This window comes from Chenopodium album, chromosome 11, assembly GCF_948465745.1.
Source record: "Chenopodium album chromosome 11, dcCheAlbu1.1, whole genome shotgun sequence".
In the NCBI taxonomy this organism is placed as follows: Eukaryota; Viridiplantae; Streptophyta; class Magnoliopsida; order Caryophyllales; family Amaranthaceae; genus Chenopodium; species Chenopodium album.
The window spans coordinates 23,344,364-23,364,257 of NC_137844.1; positions in this window are offsets into that span (position 1 = coordinate 23,344,364).

Here is a 19,894-nt window from a genome sequence, read left to right on the forward strand (position 1 = left end):
ATCTTTCCTTGATGTATAAAATCTGTGATGTGTTGCTTCCATTAACTTTTAAAATTTTTACTTAGAAATGGATCGAAGTTAGATATCTACCTCTAAGCCGGGTGACCCACACTATGAAGTTGGAATAAGCGAATTTATTAATTTTGCTATTAAAAATGCTGGAGATCGATCTAGGTTACCATGTCCTTGTTTCAAGTGCCATAACTTTTTGTATAGACCGGCTGATGAAATTCTTAATCACTTGAGCAAGACGGCCTTCGATAGAACATATACCATTTGGACTTGGCATGGGGAAAGTAAAGAAGGAACCTCTACAAGTGATAACGAAAATAATAGTCATGGTGGTCTTAATTGTAATGAGGGTGATAGGTTAGCGGACATGATGCGAGTAGCTCAAGATCAATTTGATGAAAACCCAGCAACATTGGAGAGGATGTTAAGTGATTCTGAAAAACCCTTGTACCCAGGTTGTAAGAAGTACACAAGATTATCAGCAGTATTGAGGTTATATAACCTAAAGGCAGGTCATGGTTTAACTGATAATAGTTTTACATAAATACTTGATTTAATAAAAGACATGCTTCTGGAGGATAATGTTCTTCCAAGACGCACATATGAGGCAAAAAAGATGTTGTGTTCAATGGGCTTACCCTATGAGAAAATTCATGCTTGCCCTAATGATTGCGTTTTATATCGGAATAATCTTGATTCATTAAAAAATTGTCCAGTGTGCAATGTTTCACGATACAAGGAGAAAGAAGGGGTGCCTGCTAAGGTTTTGTTGTATTTTCCAATAATTCCTAGATTTAAACGTCGTTTTTCTAATGCGAGTGATGCAGCAAAATTGACATGGCATTTTGAAGGACGAAAAAAAGATGGGAAACTTAAACACCCAGCTGACTCCCCTCAATGGAGGTTTATTGATGCCAAATTTCCCGAGTTTGCTAAAGAAAAGCGAAACCTTCGCCTTGCATTGTCTACGGATGGTATGAATCCATTTGGTAATCTAAGTAGCAGTTATAGTACATGGCCGGTAGTTTTGGTTACTTATAACCTGCCTCCTTCTTTGTGCATGAAAAGAAAGTACATGATGCTCTCGTTGTTAATTTCTAGCCTAAAACAGCCCGGAAATGACATTAACGTCTATTTAGCACCCCTTATTGATGATTTAAAGATGTTATGGGAGAAAGGTGTAGATGCATTTGATGCACATCGAAATGAAGTTTTTAATTTGAGAGCTATGTTGTTTTGCACCATTCAAGATTATCCAGCTTATGGTAATCTTTCAGGATATACAGTGAAAGGAGAAACGGCTTGTCCAGTATGTGAGGATGGTATGAAAGGGCAATGGTTATCAGCTTCAAATAAAACTGTTTACTTTGATCATCGTCCTTTTTTACCTATTAATCATGAATATCGCAAGTGAAAAAAAGCTTTTAATGGAAAACAAGAATTTAGAAGACGTCCTAAAGTCTTGAGTGGTGAGGAGGTGTTTGAAAAGGTTAAAGACATTCAGGTAACCTTTGGGAAGAAAAATAGATCAAAGCTTCCTAAACAAGGGTACAAGAAATGTTCAGAGTTTTGGCGTTTACCTTATTGGAAATTCCTTTTTGTTAGACACTGTTTGGATGTGATACATAGTGAAAAAAATTTGTGTGATAGCTTAATTAATACATTGTTGAATGTCAAAGGTAAGACAAAAGATGGTGCCAATGCTAGTGATGACTTGAAGGAAATGGGAATTAGAAGTGAATTGCACGCTGTTGATGGAAGTAAAAGATATTTTCCTCCTGCAGCTTATTCATTGTCACGAGCAGAGAAAAAAGTCTTCTGTGAAAGTTTAGCTAGAGTTAAAGTTCCAGAGGGGTTTTCCTCAAATATTAGCAACCTTGTTTCAATGGAAAATTTGAAACTTGTGGGGCTAAAGTCTCATGATTGTCATATTTTGATGCAACATTTGCTACCAGTAGCTATTCGCTCAATTTTACCTAAAAATGTTCGATATGCGATTATTAGGTTGTGTTCTTTCTTTAATGTGATGTATGATAAAGTCATTAACCCAAAAGACTTAGATCATTGGGAAACTGAAATTGCTGTCATTATTTGTCAATTAGAGATGTTCTTCCCTCCTTCTTTTTTTGACATTATGATTCATTTACCCATTCACTTGGTTAGAGAGATTAGATATTGTGGGCCGTTTCATTCAAGGAGTCAATGGCCTTTTGAAAGGCAAATGAAAACTTATAAGGGATATGTTAAGAATGCCTTTCACCCTGAAGGTTGTATTGCTAAACGACTCTTTTATGAAGATGCTGCTGGACTAGGTAGTGAATATGTAGAAAATGCAAAGGTTATTGGGATTCCTATATCTCGACACACCGGAAGAATGGAAGGTAAAGGGATCATAGGCCATAAACAGCGTGATTTGTCTTATGAAGAGTGGCACCGGGCTCACACATATATTCTTTTCAATGAGGACAAAGTTGCACCTTATGCTAAGAACCATATTGCCTTCTTGAAACAGAAAAACCGTAAGATGAATCACAAATCACTATTAAGTGAACATAATAGACCATTTAGCACCTTGGATCACTAAAGATATTTGGGACAAATTTGTTACAATGAGTATTAATGATAAGTTCAAGGTATAAATTTATTATGATGTTTATGCTACTTAGTTTGAGTTTAGCTTATATTTTAGATGGAGATTATCTAAGAAAATTCTGGTTAGCAATTAGTGTTTTGTTATTAAGAAATAGTGGTGAAATTTTTTGGGAAGTATATACATTTTTGGTATTCTGCTAGTCTATTGTACTTGATAAGGGTTGGTCTACTGTACTTTATAGGGGTTTTGATACTTGAGGTGGAATGAGAACTACCCTAAACGACAAAAACAAAAAGTTTCATTCCAGGCGTTAGAAGAACGTTGGGTACTAGCCACTCGACCCCTTCTGACTCTTCTGCTGCTGTAACTACTTGATGGGAAGGAGAACGGTAGGTCGTTGGGCTACCACCCCACCCTATCAAACAAAATTTGTAACTTAACTAACCCCTATTTTAGCGTAGTGGCAAGTCAAGGTCGAACCCAAGGGAATGGATATCAAGTGCACGATGTCTAAATCAAGCTATTTCGGAATCAAGAAGGGGTTTGAGGTAGAACTAAGGCTAAACTAGGTAATGCAAACTTGTATAAAATCAATCTAAGACACTAGGGCAATGGATCCACATGAAATCATAATGGAAACGGTAATTTGGGAGGTCAAACCGACTAAGTCAAGCGATATGAAGGAAAATCATCATGTATCCAAAAGAGCATTACTAAGGTGGTTCACCTAGAGGTCTAACTAGCGTCAACTACGCTAAACACTACCTAGGGAACGTCACAAAGCACCTCAATCGTGAAATTGCAAGTTCACTAATCAATGGTCCGTATCATAGCAAGCTTACAATGCAATCTAGTGTATTAATCAAAGAAGGCCAAACCTCAATTAATCACACACATGCACATGAAAGATCAACCAAATTTAATCATGTCATCAACTCCATCAATTATCCCCAAATTACACTATTCCATCATTCATACATGCTTCACCATCTCCCTAGCTAGGAAACTACTCACTAGCCATAGGAATTGAGATCAAAACTCCAACATTCATCAAATTCATCATCAACATACTTGAAATCAAAGATTAAACCAACAATCAATTAAAATCAATCAAAATTCAATCAATAACCAAATCAATCATCAACAATATGAAAAACTAATGAAATCAACTAAAATCAAACTTGTATTGAAATCAAGAAGAAGATCCTTACAAAACTTTGATCCAAAGATCAAATACAATGAGGAATCCTTGAGCAACCACCAAAAATCATGAGTTTCTCTCTCTAGTTCTTGAGTTTCTCTCTCTAAAATTCACCCAAAAACTAACTATCAAATTCAATCTAAAAACTAAAAAACTTTCTTCTCTCCAAAAATAGGTAGAAATAACTATATATACAAGGAGGAGGTCGGTAATGACGCCCAAAAATAGACCCTCATAAGTAGCGGGCGCTCGGAGGAGGGAGAAAGGCGCGCACGGGACACACCCAGGAATGTGCGCCCGCACGCAGGTGGTGTGCGGCCGCACACGACCAATGTGCGGCCGCACACTCCCTTTGTGCGCCCGCACATAGCTGGGTTTCCTCCCCCTCTTCTCTTCGTCCTAGCTCAAGTGGTGCACGCATCCAGGATGATGATGATGGAGGACAAAGTGGGCAGAAACTTTCTTGAATTTCTTGAAGAATAAAAGCCATGAGTAAGGCATAAACAAAGCCTTGAAGCTTGCCCCTTGGATCCACCTTTGACTTGGAACTTCTTGCACCTTCTTTAGGCATAAAAGCAATGAAAACTCGTAGAGAGGAGGCTCGGGAATTCTTGGACAATCAATTACCACCTACAAGCAAAAGATAAAAAGCAAGTAAAAGAGAAAAATAACAAGTAAACTAGAAAAAGACATGAAAAAGAGAAACTAACTACAAAAAGCATAAAATGAAGAAAACAAGAACAAAACTAAGGAAAACTAAAGAAAAGAGAGATAAAAAGAAATAAAAATCATCCAAAAAGGAACCAAATGAGTGCCAAAAATGTTACTCATCACTACTCGCATATCTGCTCCACCCCCTATGATGAGCCTAGTCGTGGATGATAAACTACCATCAACCTCTATCCAGCTTAGGTTAGCTAATGGGACTCATATGGTCTCACACTTCAATTATCATCACACTATATAGATATCTATTCCTTCATTGATGCATCAAGGCCAGCTAGAACAGGAGTTTATACGCTACAGATGATGGGATTTCCTCCCAGGCAACTAACTGATTTTGAGAAGACTATAGAGCAAGATGGTCTTGCCAACTCTGTTGTCATCCTGAAATTCTAGCCGAACTTTACTTGATACTGGATTTGTTGCCTTGGCTTCTTTGTCTGCTGCTACATTGGCTAAGAGGCCAGAAGTCTACTCGTTTAGCAAAAATTAACAATATATAAGATTTATAGTTCATGATTATTGCAATGTTATTATTGTTAAAGTAGATACAAGTTTGGATTAAAAGTGTGAAGATGTGAAAGTGGAATATGTCAAAGTACATTTTTTAGTAAATACTTCTAATTTTGGAATAATGTTATTCAAAGGTGGTGAGTGAATGTAGTCGAGAAAGGTCAAAGCTTAAAATTTCAAGCTATCGTGGAGGCCCACTTGGTTACCAATACTATCGAGATGAGATAGTAAGTTTCGTTATAATTCTCCATGTACAAGTTAAAGTGATGCATACTTTTTCCAATAATGTATATTCATGTTAACTAATACTTGTATGTAATTTCTTTTATTTCATGTAATTTTAGGCAAAAGAATTCTTGAAAAAAGGGATCCATATTGACCATGTGCCTCGACACGAGACTTGGTTGTGAGCTCATTCACATTTTAAAGATGGAAAATATACTTTTAAGAATCCAATTGATCAAGAGACAGCTGATGCAATTGTAAGAATTTTCATTAGTACTATATTCATATTAATTTGTGTTGTTATTATACTTCCAACATGATATGATTTCTTATCATTGCTATCAGAATGCATTAAAAGGTCAAGCAGAGAGAGGAGAAATTGTTTTCGAGAACCAACGTGATGATATTTTGGCCCGAGCACTAAAAAAGGTGGAGCGTGGAGGTCATGTAAGGGGTGTTGGATCAGGTATAACAAAGAAGCAGTACTTTGGTATCGCAAAACCAACACCACGTAGCCAATTGCACAATGAACTTAATTGTGTCAGGTCAGAGGTGGCAATGCTGAAAAACCAAAATAATGTCATAATGTCTTATTTGTTGTCGGGCCAAAACATAGAGGAGTCTAAGCAATTGATGGCCAGCGGTGTTAGTAGCCAGTCTAGTGTTCCCACTGGTCAAGGCAATGGCTCTGACCAACCTAATAGTACTTGTGCTCAGCAAGAAAATGCTACCCAAGTTACTAGTTCATCCGAATTTGGACCATATACAGGATTTTTTACCAAGCTTCTACATGGAGGTGTTAATCAAGGTGGCCAAAGTTCTATATTTTCTCAAGGAAATCCATACACTTGGTCTCAAGATTTTCAAGAAACGGAATACACTCGGCCTCATAGTGAAGAACAAGAACATGAGCTTGGGCCTTACCAAGTTTCTTGGCCCGATACTACTAATGCTAACTCACCACAACATGGAAATTGTAGTGTTCCTTGGCCCGATACATATGACACTCAACCTATAGCAACCTTCCTGAGGTATGAAAAATAGCATTAGCTACTATAAACATTTTATTTTATTTTATTTAAACTAGTAAGATATATTGATCTAATCTGTGTTGTGATGCATACTTGTATTTCCTTGAAATAAGTTACCAATTATTTGGCGATTTTTTAGAGGTAGTTAACTAATATACATACTAATTAATTAATTAATTAATTATTATGTAAATGACTAAGGGTATGCATGACTGTTGCTTAGCAATTGAAGATAACAAAGAAATCCAGATTGTTGCAATTGGGCAAGTTTACATATCAGGGTCGACATTAGTGGTAAAGAATCACTTTTTTGATTTGACCCCTGGTACTCATCGAGTCTCTGTAATTGATGACCTGGTGCCAACAGCATTACTTCCATGTCCTACTGAGCTTTTCACCTTCGTCTGTCAAGCAAAGGATAGTTTTGTTCCCTGACCGACTCATTTAATTTTCTCAAAGAAAAAGGTACACTTTTTTGTATATATATGTATATTCCTTTTTGCATTAATGATTAAATCTTCTTCTTAAATCTGATACGTATAATAGTTTATCAGCCCCACTCTTTACAACCCTTCACGAAAGCAGACAACATACTAAGCAGAATTAATACATTATCGTGCTATTTCTGGGTTTCCATTGGTGCCAAAATGCCATTGAAAAAATAGTTTTTCAATTCTCATCTAATTTGTTTTATCTTTAATTTTATTTCTAGTTTTCATCTATTTGATTTATTTACTGTGGTGTACAAAATTCTTAAAGGTTAATAATCAGCTTAAAGACAAGGAGAATACCCCTATATCGAGATTTCCATCCAAACAAGCTTCATCTAAAAAGCCGTATAACATCACTAATAAAGATCGTGCCATGGTGACCTCTGGTTTATTGGAAGCTTTTAAGAAAGAAGCTATATGATTGAGACAGAGGAATAGGACCATAATTTTGAACATCCCGTTCAATGTTTTCTACAACGAGATAGTAATTCGGCTTGATTATGAAGATGTATTTGATTGGTGTTTTCAAAGAGAGGTAGGGGCATCTTACATGTCGATTTTCATGAGGTATGTTGTAAGATAATTGACCTTGTTAGTTTTTCTCACATGTTGATCTTCATGTGATACATACTTGGATAATTTATATTTCGACATTTGATATGCAAGGTACTTGAGCGAAGAGTGTCAGAAGGAGAGTATATCAGGGTTGTATGGTTTTTGCGATGTTAATTTTATTTCTCCACTGACCCCGACAGAAGAAGGAGTTCGAACTGACTATTTATGTAATGTTCTTGGGTGCAATGGTGGCAAAAACATTAATCAAATATTCTTTGCTCCATTCCATGATGAGTAAGTTATGTTTTATATATATATATATATATATATATATATATATATATATATATATATATACATATATATATATATATTTCTTTGTACATCATTGGATATGCTAACGTATATTGTATGTAGTCGGCATTGGAGGTTAGCTGGCATAAGTCCGTGGCGTGGAGCTGTATTCTGGCTTGATCCAGCCAGAGCCGAAAATGAAATTCCTGAATTTGCTCGACAAACCATTAATGCGTATGTGCATGTCATTATTTGATTAAAATACATTTTATAATTATAATCAATTGCCATTTAATTTTTTGTGAAAATTTTGTAGCGGAATGGTGAGCTTTAGCGTTACTCATCGAAAGGATATCAAGAAAATGAAAAAAAACCCTGAGGTTTTGTGGCTTAAACCACAAGTATGTGATACATATCTTAAAATTTTTGATTCATTATGATTTATATATTTGAACAAATGATCTATATTGAATGATGAAATAGTGTCCACGTCAATATCAATACACCAAAGATTGTGGATATTATGTATGCCGCTACATGCAAGAGATAATAACAAGGAGACAACAAGTAGTTCTAGAAAAGGTAACTTTAATTTAATAAAATACTATACATTTACCCATTATACGCAAACATAATTGACGGGTTAAAGTTCTCTCTGCATTAAAATGTAGTATGTCTCCCACCCTTTTTTGATATTTTTTTCCCCTCATGTTTTATTCAGTTTGTTTAGTGTAAGTGTGAATTTTGTTGTTTTGGTTTCCACATTGCTATAATTCTATAAAAATTCCAAATGTGTTGGTTGTTGAAGGATTGGAATTAATATTTCTATTAATTCATATTGTTGATTGTTGATTGTTGAAGCATGGTTTTGTTTGTAGGTATTGTTATTTGAACTTTATGTTTTTTTTTACTACGATCAAATGTGGTAGGAAGGTGTAGAAGTTAGATGCTTGTTGCTATGAGACTTTGTTAAGTGATTTTGGCATGATTTTAAAATCGGTTTGTTTTTGTTTTGTTGCATTGCTGTTCTTGATGTATAAACAATGGATCTAGACTCTTCGTATAATTAAATTGTAGCTTGTAGATCATGTGCATTTTATAGTACTCTTGAGCCTTGTCCCCCCTACAGTTAAGTATACAAGATGAAACATTTCAAGTTTATAGCACCTGATTGAACTCTGTTATGCTATACTAGGTTCAAGCAATCAAGCTGGAGAAAGCACACTCACACACTTACACACATACAATGTTTAATTTTCAGATAGTGACAACGTAAATTATGTGTGCTATTATGCTTATAATCATTTGGGTTTGCTTGGATGTTTAATTTCTATATTACATCTCATCAACTTAATAAAAATTCACTTGTTGTCCTTGCTATCCTTGCAATCTCAAGAGGAATGAACTTGTGTGTGTGGAGAAAGCATCGTATCCAATTTACCAATGCTAAGTCATTGCTCTGTAAAGGCATTTTGCTCAATTTTATTTATTTAATTAATTTTTTTTTTTTTGGGTTTAACAGGTTATAACTTGTTGTTCTAGGTTACATAGTCGGAATATTCTCTCCGACAAGTACTATCCCTTAGTTTAGTACCCATTTTGCTACTTCTGAAAGTTGAGTCCCCTATTTGCAACAACCATGATAGTTTAGTACCTAGTCTTATACTTCACTCTTGCATTGTATGGCATAGAAAGTTAGTTAATTGTAGTTGTCTCCTTGTTGAATTTCTTAAAGTGCTATCTTAGAGTCTGTTATAAGGATGTATGCACTTATGCCAGTTCATGATTTCTATCCATTCAAGTGCTAATTTTACTACAGTGATCTCCGCATTTAAGGGGCTTGTTACATGCCCTTTCCATTGAATCCCTAAAATTGTATAGGTTTTACTCATTTTTCTAATATATATAATTTCTGTTGCAGTAGTTTCCCCAAGCTCTCGCTACTTATCATCAAGAAATGATAGACGAGATACGAAACACTTTGGTTACGTATGTTTTTAAGCAAAAAGAAGTCAGTGATGATGGTATGGCTGATGATCATGAATGATTATTGCACATTTTTAAACATCAAATATATTTTGGGATACAAGGATTTTTTCTTATGGAGGCCAATGATTAGAGTTTAGACTTTGGAGAATTTTAGATTTTGTTTTATTTTTATTTTTTTATTAGAAAATGGATAGTGATGTTTAGTGAATTATTGGCTTATAATCAACTTCTTTTTTTTTTTTGTTGTTGGATACATAATGTACAGTGTGTAATTAAATATAATTAGTGAAGTATTAAATTATTGAGCCCAATTTGTTATTGTTGTGGTTGTTTAATATAAAATACTACAGGTCTGCAGGTACATATATATAGTAGGTTGAAGCAATTTTATTTGTTATCAATTTGTAGAAAATTTAATTTGATGTATAAATATTATGGTTTCTCTGATTATTACGTATATGAAAACAAAGAACCAAAGAAACCGGATTTTCAACATTGTTGGTTTCTTATATAAATCTAAGAGACTACATATTATTTATATACAGTGCCTTAACTACATCTAAGAAACCGAATATCTAAAATATATGGTTCCTTTCCCTCAACAATAATCAGATTTCAAATCTAGCTAAGAAACCAGTTATATGTGATAAATGGTTTCCTTGATTAATCTAAGAAACCAGACAAATTTTGTGATCTCTTAGGCTAAGAGACCTACTACCTAGGCACCATAACTTTTCTGGTTTCTTTGGCATGTTTTGTACGGTTTCTTATGCTATTTTTGTAGTAGTGCTCACTAAAAGAGCTCTTACTTCAAAAGCTCTAAGCCTCGCTCGCACGAGGACCTCCAACAAAGTCCACCCGCAACCTGAGCACCGAAAATGGTCCAATGCTTAAGAGTTAGCTAAGCCCGACCTAAACCCGAGTAATTATATGTGTTCAAAGGTTTTCTCAATGGAGATGCCTTTTTCAACACCTTACTAAAGTGAACAATCCTAAGGTATGCCTTAGCTATTTATAAGGAGTGCTTCCTTATGAATTCCTCTCATCTTTCAATGTGGGACTTTTTCACAAAAAGATCCCACATAGAAAGAATGTTGAATTCAATACTTAGTTAAAAAAACCAAGGAATAACAAAGTAACAAGTGTCACATAATTAGGTGAGGACCACTTCCTCACTTGCTCCCCAAGGCAAGTCACATGCATTGTGATCTAACCATGTTGCACCCAACCTTGAGCCGCAAGTTGGGTTCAGTTGAGCCGCCACCTTTTGGCCCGCGTCCATCACCCTCTACCCGGGTCCGCGGCCCGTTGCCACATGGCATTGTCAACATGGCACGCTACCACGTGGCGTGTTGCCACTTGGTGGCTGCCAATGTGGCACGTCGCCACCTTGGCGTGCCGCCACCTCGGCACGCCGCCACCATGGTGGCTGCCATGTGGCGCGCTACCACTTGGTGGCTGCCACGTGGCGTACTTCTATATGGTGCGCTTCCCTAGGATTTCGCGCTACTAGGGTTTTTACTTGTTACTTGGAGCATTTTCGCGTCTCGCCAATTCCTAAATTTTGGCTCGACTTTTAAGATTCGGTTCCGACGCTCTAAGCTCGGAATCCGATGTCTTTGTTCACAATACTCGGGCGACTCATTAATTCTTTCCGAATTAATTCATCGCATTGGTTCGTTAGTTTCTTGGGTGTGACCCGAAGGGTTCAGTTAATATTAATTATACATTAATATTACTGATCGGAAGCGGCCTCCTCCCAGGCATTCCGATCACTAAACCTCACTGAATAATTAGCTTTCCAATAATTCCGAACCCTCTATCGAAATAATTCACTTGTTCGAAGGACACCATTCCTTTCAATCTCCCACTTGTCTTTTCGGACAAGTACGCTTTTAGTGTATAGCCTTTTTCCTAGGTCACTTAATGTCTCTTCATGAACTATAAGGTAAGATTTATTCATCATCCTTATTATGTCCAGAAGTGTTTCTCGATCTCTAGTCCGACTGTCAATAAACAGATGATTTCTAAAATCAATCCGAGCACGGCCATGCATTTTATAGTCTCCACTTCGAGAGGCCTTGTAAACAATAAAGATATCTTCCCTATTTTAGTAGGGGGACATTCCCAGTCTTGTAATGTAGCTTCTCTTACTGAGAGGACCTAGCCGCCCGAGTGTTGTCGTTATAATCCCCTTTTACGGCAGACGTTTGACAACATCAAAGCGTACTAGTACTCAAATAAGAGAACTCACAATACTCATGGTCGAGGAAATAGGTTCCGATAGCCACAATGAGAAGTATACTTATGACGATTTTTAAATCTCTTAAAGTATCCTCATAGGTCGATCTAGTATGGTTCTAAACCAATACCTATGCAAATGATTTATGACAATCATGTCCTTATAGCACAAGAAACGGTGCTATAAATCAAACTACACACTAATCTCAAGTGGTCATTAATCGTCCATCGTTTAAATGACCTCGATTAGGGATAATTCTCGATTATAATATTCAATGTTCACTTAATAGGTGTTTCCTTATCAAGACTGGTCTTGATACCCTATTTTGAATTTTTTTAGAATCGAATGGACTCATTATTTAATCCTAAACCATAATTAAATAGCAAACGGAGTGATAAAATTGCATGAAATTTTAAATTACTCCAAAACCTAAATGGTTCATCTTATGATAAATGGTTGTTCTAAATGTTTTAAGAGTAACACTCTTTATAAAACATTTATAGAAATCTCACCCATATCTAATATGCTTGATTTCTTTCGTACAATTGTGAATTGCATAGGTTTAGTTATAATTACTTTGCTAATCTTAGCATCTTCATTACTGATCATTTTCATAATAAGATGATAAAATTTGAGAGTGTCATGGATTATTTAGGATTTATTGTCCAAGTGATGGCTCCCACTCATTTTCATGATTGAGATCTTCAACATGACAACCTACAATCATTAACGTTTAACAACGAACTTTCCATAGCACATCTTCTTTATTATTGCCTTTAAGGCAGTAATATTCTCAACATATATTTTAGTAGACTTCCTGATGATGCTTTGCATGGGTTTCACTCCAAACGGCTCACAATGATTTGGGATACCCTAATCACTTGTGATCCTTAAATTCCCGCACATTACACATGGATGCACGTCCATGTTACCATTCTCAAGCCACGATTTATTGTTAGCTCGTGCTTATAAATGGCTTCCTTGTTGAGGATCTAATCCTTGTTAAGGTTTGTGCTTGCAACGTCAATTCTCAAATTGTATTTGTTTCCACAAGTCAAGAACTCATCTTGTTACTTATCCAAGTACTTTGGATGTTCTTGGCCATAATCTAACGATCTATTACATAGATTCAGGTTAATTGATACTATATACATACTTCACATGCTCTAAGCAAGTAAGTCGTGTGACGATTCCATATCGTAGCATACATGATGGATTTAATTATAGAATAATTCTAAATCTTTTTCCACCCATGTTACATTTTAGCTCATCCAGTTTCACTAAGTCTTGGTAAACTATTTGCTATGTGATATGGTTGAAAGTCTCTACTAGAGTCTTTCTTGTTTGACTTAGTATTTAGCCTAGCTCATACTTAGTTCAAACATTTACTTAGTTTTATACATACGGGTCGAAAGTCTTTCAAAGTCGTTCAAATCATGTTTAACACGGTAAATTCCTTTACACGTTCAAACATTTTATTAAGTCTATACAATAGATCTTAATACCCAATATGTACTAAGTATCGTCTTTTGCTTGGTCCATTGTCAAAAATACTTTCAAATCAAAGCATTTAGTATTTGATAGTCAATTTACAACAGAGTTCGTAAACTTCTTGTTGGACCTTACAAGATTGACTCTTGCTCCCACTAAACTTCTTATTCATAAGAATTTCTATGTTTCTTCATAAGCCAATCCTTTTATTAACTTTATGAGAAAACACGTTCCGATTCCTTTATGCAATGCTTCCTTCAATCCCATAATGGATTTCTTGAGCTTGCTTTCAAATCTAGCATTATTTAGATTTTCAAAACCCTTAGACTATTTTCATAGTCACTTCCAAAATCCTATTTTCGGAAGGTGGTTTTTGGTATCTATTTTTCCATATGTGCAATTTTGCTAGAATAATCACGAAAATACTTGAGCATTCCGATTGGTGAATAGGTTTTTATTAAAATCAACTCCGTGAATTTAATTATATCCTTTTCAACCAATCTAGCTATGTATGCATATACATTTCAACATTTGTTAGTTTTCTCCTTGAAAACTTATTTGCGATCGATGGGTCTTTCACCCCTCATGCAAATTAATAAAGTTTTAAACATGATTTTCAAACATGGAGTCTGCTTGTAAGTCTTAGGTTTATTTTTAACTTAATAGAAAATTTATAGGATTCAATCCAAAACTTTGGTGAATTCTATACCTATACGGGGTTATTACATCAAACACTGAGTTTCCAACTTATCAGTAGTTTTGTGAGTAATGAATTCTCTTTTAAGGCACTTGTAAAGTCCTTTTGAGTATTCTTGATCAATCATTTCATGAAGCCCTTTTGAGTCTTCCGAGATTCTTAGTTCTAGTTTGTTGCTAACCTCGATAGTCATCGAGTTTATTTTCCTCCCACTTGTCGTTTTGGAAATGTGTTACTTTCCAAAAAGACACCACTAGAGCAACAAATATTATGTTCTCATTTAGGTTGTGAAGGTAATGCCTGTAGTCTCACTTGAATGCTTACAAAGAGACGTGTATATTGTCTTTGGGTAAAAGTTCGTTGTGAAACAAACAGTTAGCTCCCACTTGAGCTATCTTAGCCTTTAATGAGCCATCAAGCTCCCACTAAACCACCTAGCTCTTGCTAAGCCGGTGAGCTCCCACTGAGTCACTTAGCTCCCACTGAGCCAGTGAGCTCCAACTGTGGCTAAGAGTTTTAGACATATACTTGAAAAGACGTTTAGAAGTTAATTCTATCCATAACTGAATATGGTGTCCTTTCTTAGCTTCGACATTTTGTGTAATGTAACATTAGTCATTTCTACAAATCTTTAAGAACCTTTATAGGAAGGGATGTGATCCATCATTGTTCGAGTCATTTTTAAATGGCATCGAGGTCTCCGTAAAGACACACTATGTTCTTTGTGGAGATATTTATGAAATTTTCAATTTCATAACTTTGTGATGGTCACGCTTGGCTCAACCAAACATCGGTCGATCTAATCTAGACGTTTTGATATCTTGCCAAGTCGATTATGTACTTCATTGAACTCTTGAACTATTCAAGGTCAAGTTTATTCACATTTGATGAATATAGCCATATTCTTCAAATTCTTTGTGAAACGTTGAAGTAATTGAATCCTCTTTAGCTTTCGGAGTCAATTGTCTATACCAAGAACAATAGCTCTTTACTTTGTCGGCTTTTAACAAGTAAGACTTGCTTGTCTTAGAACGATTCCGAATCGATCAACTGTCAAGAGCGATTCCGAAACACAAATCATGTCTGTGATTTGAACTTTGTGAGTTTTCATGTTAGGGAAATGTTTGTTTATAATCAAGCATTCTTGACTCATGGTTTAGACAACCATGTCATTCAAATAAATTTGCAACTATTTCTCTTTACTTTGAATGTGAGTCTTTTCGTGTGTTAACAGATTGTTTGCTGATTATAGAACACAATAACCATTTATTTGTTCCAGCCTTAGCTTAAAAGGTCTTTAAACAAAGCATACGACCTTACAACTGATGTAGCTCTTCTTGCTTCATTCTAAGCTTGTAAATCAATAACTTAGCTTATCTTCAATAGTTTAAGGTCACTTTCAAAGTGTAACACTCAAGCAGTATCTAATACTTGTGAATATAATGACTTGCTAAGTTAACATGAACTCTTTAGTTGAAATGGAATCTAATTCCATTTATTTGTTCCTTGTTTCCTATATTTCTTATCATACTTCATCTCATAATTTTTAAGAACCATTTCGTTAAGAGTCTTTGACTTTTATACTTTGTTAGGCATGACTAAGCATCTTGCCCGCCGTATAACAAAGTTCCATATTTTCCTTTAATCCGTACTTGAATTAATACATCAATGAGTTGTACTCACCAGCGTATAAAGCAAAAAGATATGTTGGTTGTCAAGCATTGATAATTTTTGAGTTTCCAACTCAATACTTCATGTTTTTCAAAACTACCTAGTATTTTGAATACATGATGTCCAACCGTCCTTTTAGACTTATAAAAGTCATTTATGAGAATTGTATTTTAGAAATGCCTTTCCTTTCTTTGAGAACTATTCTCAAAGATTTCCTTTACCAATCACGGAAAACAATATAGTTTGATTTGGAATTCTACAAATATAAGTGCAAAGTATAACCATTTATCAAGAAAATAACATAATAAGTTTGAAATTTAAAAGCATTCATGCAAATTTTCAATCTTATTAAACGTCTTATCCACGCATTAAATTTGTCCCCATTCAGCGAGAATAAGGCGATTCCAAGATCCAAAAAAACAATGAGTGGTTAAGCATGCTTTGGCTTGTCTTAACACTTAATCTTCTAAGGTAAGCAACTCTTTGCTAATGGCTCCAAGCCACTCTTGGTTGGATAAATCGTCGCATCTAATGCTCTCTCAAAAACTTATCCACTTTTCCACGACATGTTAGGACTCCATCACTCATATCGTTGAGTATAACCAAAACCAACATGTATGCGATGTCTTGCTTTGGCAAACCCATCATCATACCTTACGTATCCTAGGGAATAATAGTGATGCCTCACTTTGGCGTAGCCCATCACTACTCTCAATGGGTCGATAAGTGTTGTTTTGGAATGGCAAGTTTTACTCAATATTTTAGGGACCTAGGGTTTCTATGTTGGTTGTTTTAACTGAACTTAATTAATCATCCCAATATTTGAAATCCTAAACATCCATCTAACATATAAATCATACATATATATAATCATAAATATATATATATATCAAAAACATAAATAAAGATGCATTTGGAAACTAGCATGACCCCTTGAGTCTTCAAGTCTTCAAGGGACGTGTTTTGGGTGTTTTTGTCCCTCGGGAGAGTTAAATCTCAAGGACTGATCCGACTGCGCCTGTACCTACAAAACAACGGAGACTCCGGGGATTTGGAGCTCCGCCTCCGACGATCAAGTTAGAACGTGTTGGAGAAAGTAAAAAGTACGGAAAAGGTAAAAGTGGGATCTTCTCGGATTCCAAGATCAGGAGATTTCTCTAATGTAAGAGAATGTCAGGATCTTCTGTCCCACAAATGGGGGAAATCTCCCTATTTATAGGGTCATTGGGAAAAGTGTGCCCTTACATAGTTCATTTGACCTAGAGTTAATGGTCTGCCCGCGTTTTTGCGGCTTTTTGGGGAATTGGGCCTTTAAAGGCTGCCATTCCTTCTCTTGACAGTGGATTCCACATGTCATGCTGCTATTAGCCTCTTTTAAACCAATTCTAGGTGGACACGTGCCCCGTTTTAAGTGGCCCACGTGGCGGGGTAATATTTACCAAAACATTTGCCCCTCACAGATGTGATGTGACAGACCACGTGGCATCTGTGACACTTGTCACTCAATAATTGGTGGAACATATTTTACTGTTCACCTTCTGGGAAAATTACCAAGGTGTCCCTGGAATTACTCCTCTATAAATAAACATTTGCCCCTCTCCTTTTCGCTCATTCACGAAAAATCTTTGAGAGAATCTGAGAGAATCTTTGACTTTTCTTTAGAGAACGATTCCGCCTGCCTCCTGCTTTTTGCCGCTTGACTCAGACGATTCGAACGACTTTCAGCAGTACCTTTTCAAGGTAACCGCCTGCTCTTTCTCTCTCTTTTCATTTCACTTTTTTCTGCCTGTGTTTTCTTCCTTAGAAATGGTATCACAAACACATATGGCACGGCCTAGGATAGCTGTCAGCCAGTCACCTGGGACGGCTGAATCTAGATTTAGGGGTGTCGCCTATCCTGAACTGCACTCGCCAAAAAGCCGTTTGTGTCTGTGCAGGACACTATAGCTAGAACAAAAAGGACAGCTCGGCCGCCTAGTGATGAAGAGGACGAGAGTCCTATCAGGGTTCCTAGGAGCGAAGTCTCCTACTATCCATCAGGCGTCCCCATGACGCCGGATGCCTCCATCTTGAGTGAATCGGGGAGTGACTCGAGTGATGAGACATCCAGCTCTAAAGAGGGCTCATCTCAGTCAAATGCTTACACAGGCGTTCCTAGAAGTGAAGAGGGGCCGCTTGAGAATGTTGAAGAGGTATCTGAAGAGGAGGCCGCCTCTGTGGAGCGTGGCCAGGAAGAGACTTCCTCTTCTCTTCAAGAAAGATACACCCCATACTTCACCCATATATCCGCATCTACCCAAAGGACCATGCGGAAAAATTTAGAAGAGATCCGGGATACCTATGTTATGGGAGTCGGCTGTAAAATAGACGTCCCTGCCCTTGAAGACGCAGTCGTCTGGCCGCTTGACCAGAGCTATGGGGATTCGTGCTTTGGGTGCTATGCGGCCACAATTCAGGCGGGCCTTAGGTTCCCGTTAGATCCGGCTATTGAAAGGATTATGGATGGGTACCGCTTGGGGGTGTGGCAACTAACACCCAATTCTTGGGTTAATATATTAGGGTTTGTAGCCGCATGCAGGATGTAGGGTGTTGAGCCTAGCTTTGAGGCCTTCGCCCATATGCATTACCTTAGCAAGGCTCCCAAATCAGCCAATTCCAGATGGTTCACTTTGTCATGTAACAAAGGTTATATGATGACTTTGGGGAAAGAAAATAAGTGGAAGGATTGGAGGAACAAGTTTAATATCATCTCCTCCCCTGACACCATCCAGAACAGAAAATACAATTCTTGGAATCAAAATCCCTATTTGCTGGGTCAGAAAGCCATCCTCCCGCCTGTATCTGATGAAGGCTGGGATCAAATTTTGACGCCTTGGCTATTTAAAGTTGAAGTAAAAACTGTCAAGGGGGGAACTAAGAAAGAAATAACCCCAAAAAGTTATATCCCAGAGTTCGACTGGTTAACTGATCCCTTATACCTGGCCACCTGTGGCCTTAGTAGTGAAAAGGGAAGAAGTGGGCAGCCGCATGAGTCTTTTGTGTAGCTTTTTTTTTTTTACTAACATCCCATTCGGCCTTTGGCAGAGGAAGCCATGTCTCAATTAGACCTCAACAAGAAGCAGAAGAGCCAGATTTTCAGAAAAGAGCAGCTGGAGCATGTAAGTTATTTTACATCTGCCAACTTTCTTTTGGACTTTTTCAAATTCGACGCTTTCGTTTCTAAGTTGTATTTTTTCAGGATGGATCGGTGAAGCCGCCTGTGCTTCCAACCCTTGGGCAAAGCCCCCAAAGCAGCCAGCTCTAGATGAGGATCCGTACGCCGACCAAGAAGAGAAATACGGTTGCTCAAAAGCCGTCTGCAGGCCAATCCGGATCCCATCCTTCTACAGGCGGCAAATCGTCGGCTGCCATAGCTACTCTGAAGTAGGCGGAGGAGTCCAAGTCGACCAGGGACAAGCCTCCAACTGGGGCTACCGGCTCTCCAGGTGGTCTTTCCAACAGACGGAAGGACAAACACGCCCATGATCTGGTCGTTATCCCAGGTACCTCCGCCTTTGATCCTTTGCCTTATCCTTGTAGGGTTAAGACTTATAGGCATTCGCCAACCAGCTTTGAAGCCAGCCGGTCTATTGGCCGGATCTATGCCAGCCTCTTACCAAGTGTTGATTGTGTAGATGCCCCCCAGGCGTCGGATGTAAAGCGGATCGCCAAGGATATGATCGCCGCCGTATCTGCTGAACAGCGCGACTCTATCAAAGGAGTCGGCTCCCTGAACTTTGATGTTATCCTTGCAAATTTGGCAGAGGTAATTTCTTTAGGTTATTTTCCAATCTTTGCCTTTGCCAACTGTATACTAATTGCCCTTTCCTTTTGGCCGGATGTAGGCCATGCTGCGAGTGAATGGTCTTAAAAAACCATTCAGCGACAAGCAGAAAGAGGTAAAAGCTGCCAACCTAAGGGCCGCTTCCAATCTTGACAAAGCCATGTATGATGTAAAGAATACTGAGTTGTTGACCCAAGATATCCTATACTCACAGGCGACTGCAAATTTGCAAGGGAAGAAAGATTTGGAGGCGGCCTAGAAGAGGGTGACTGAGCTGAAAGCTGAGCTGAAAACGGCAAAGGAAAAGGTGGAGGAGCTTTAAGATGCTGGCAAAGAGACGGAT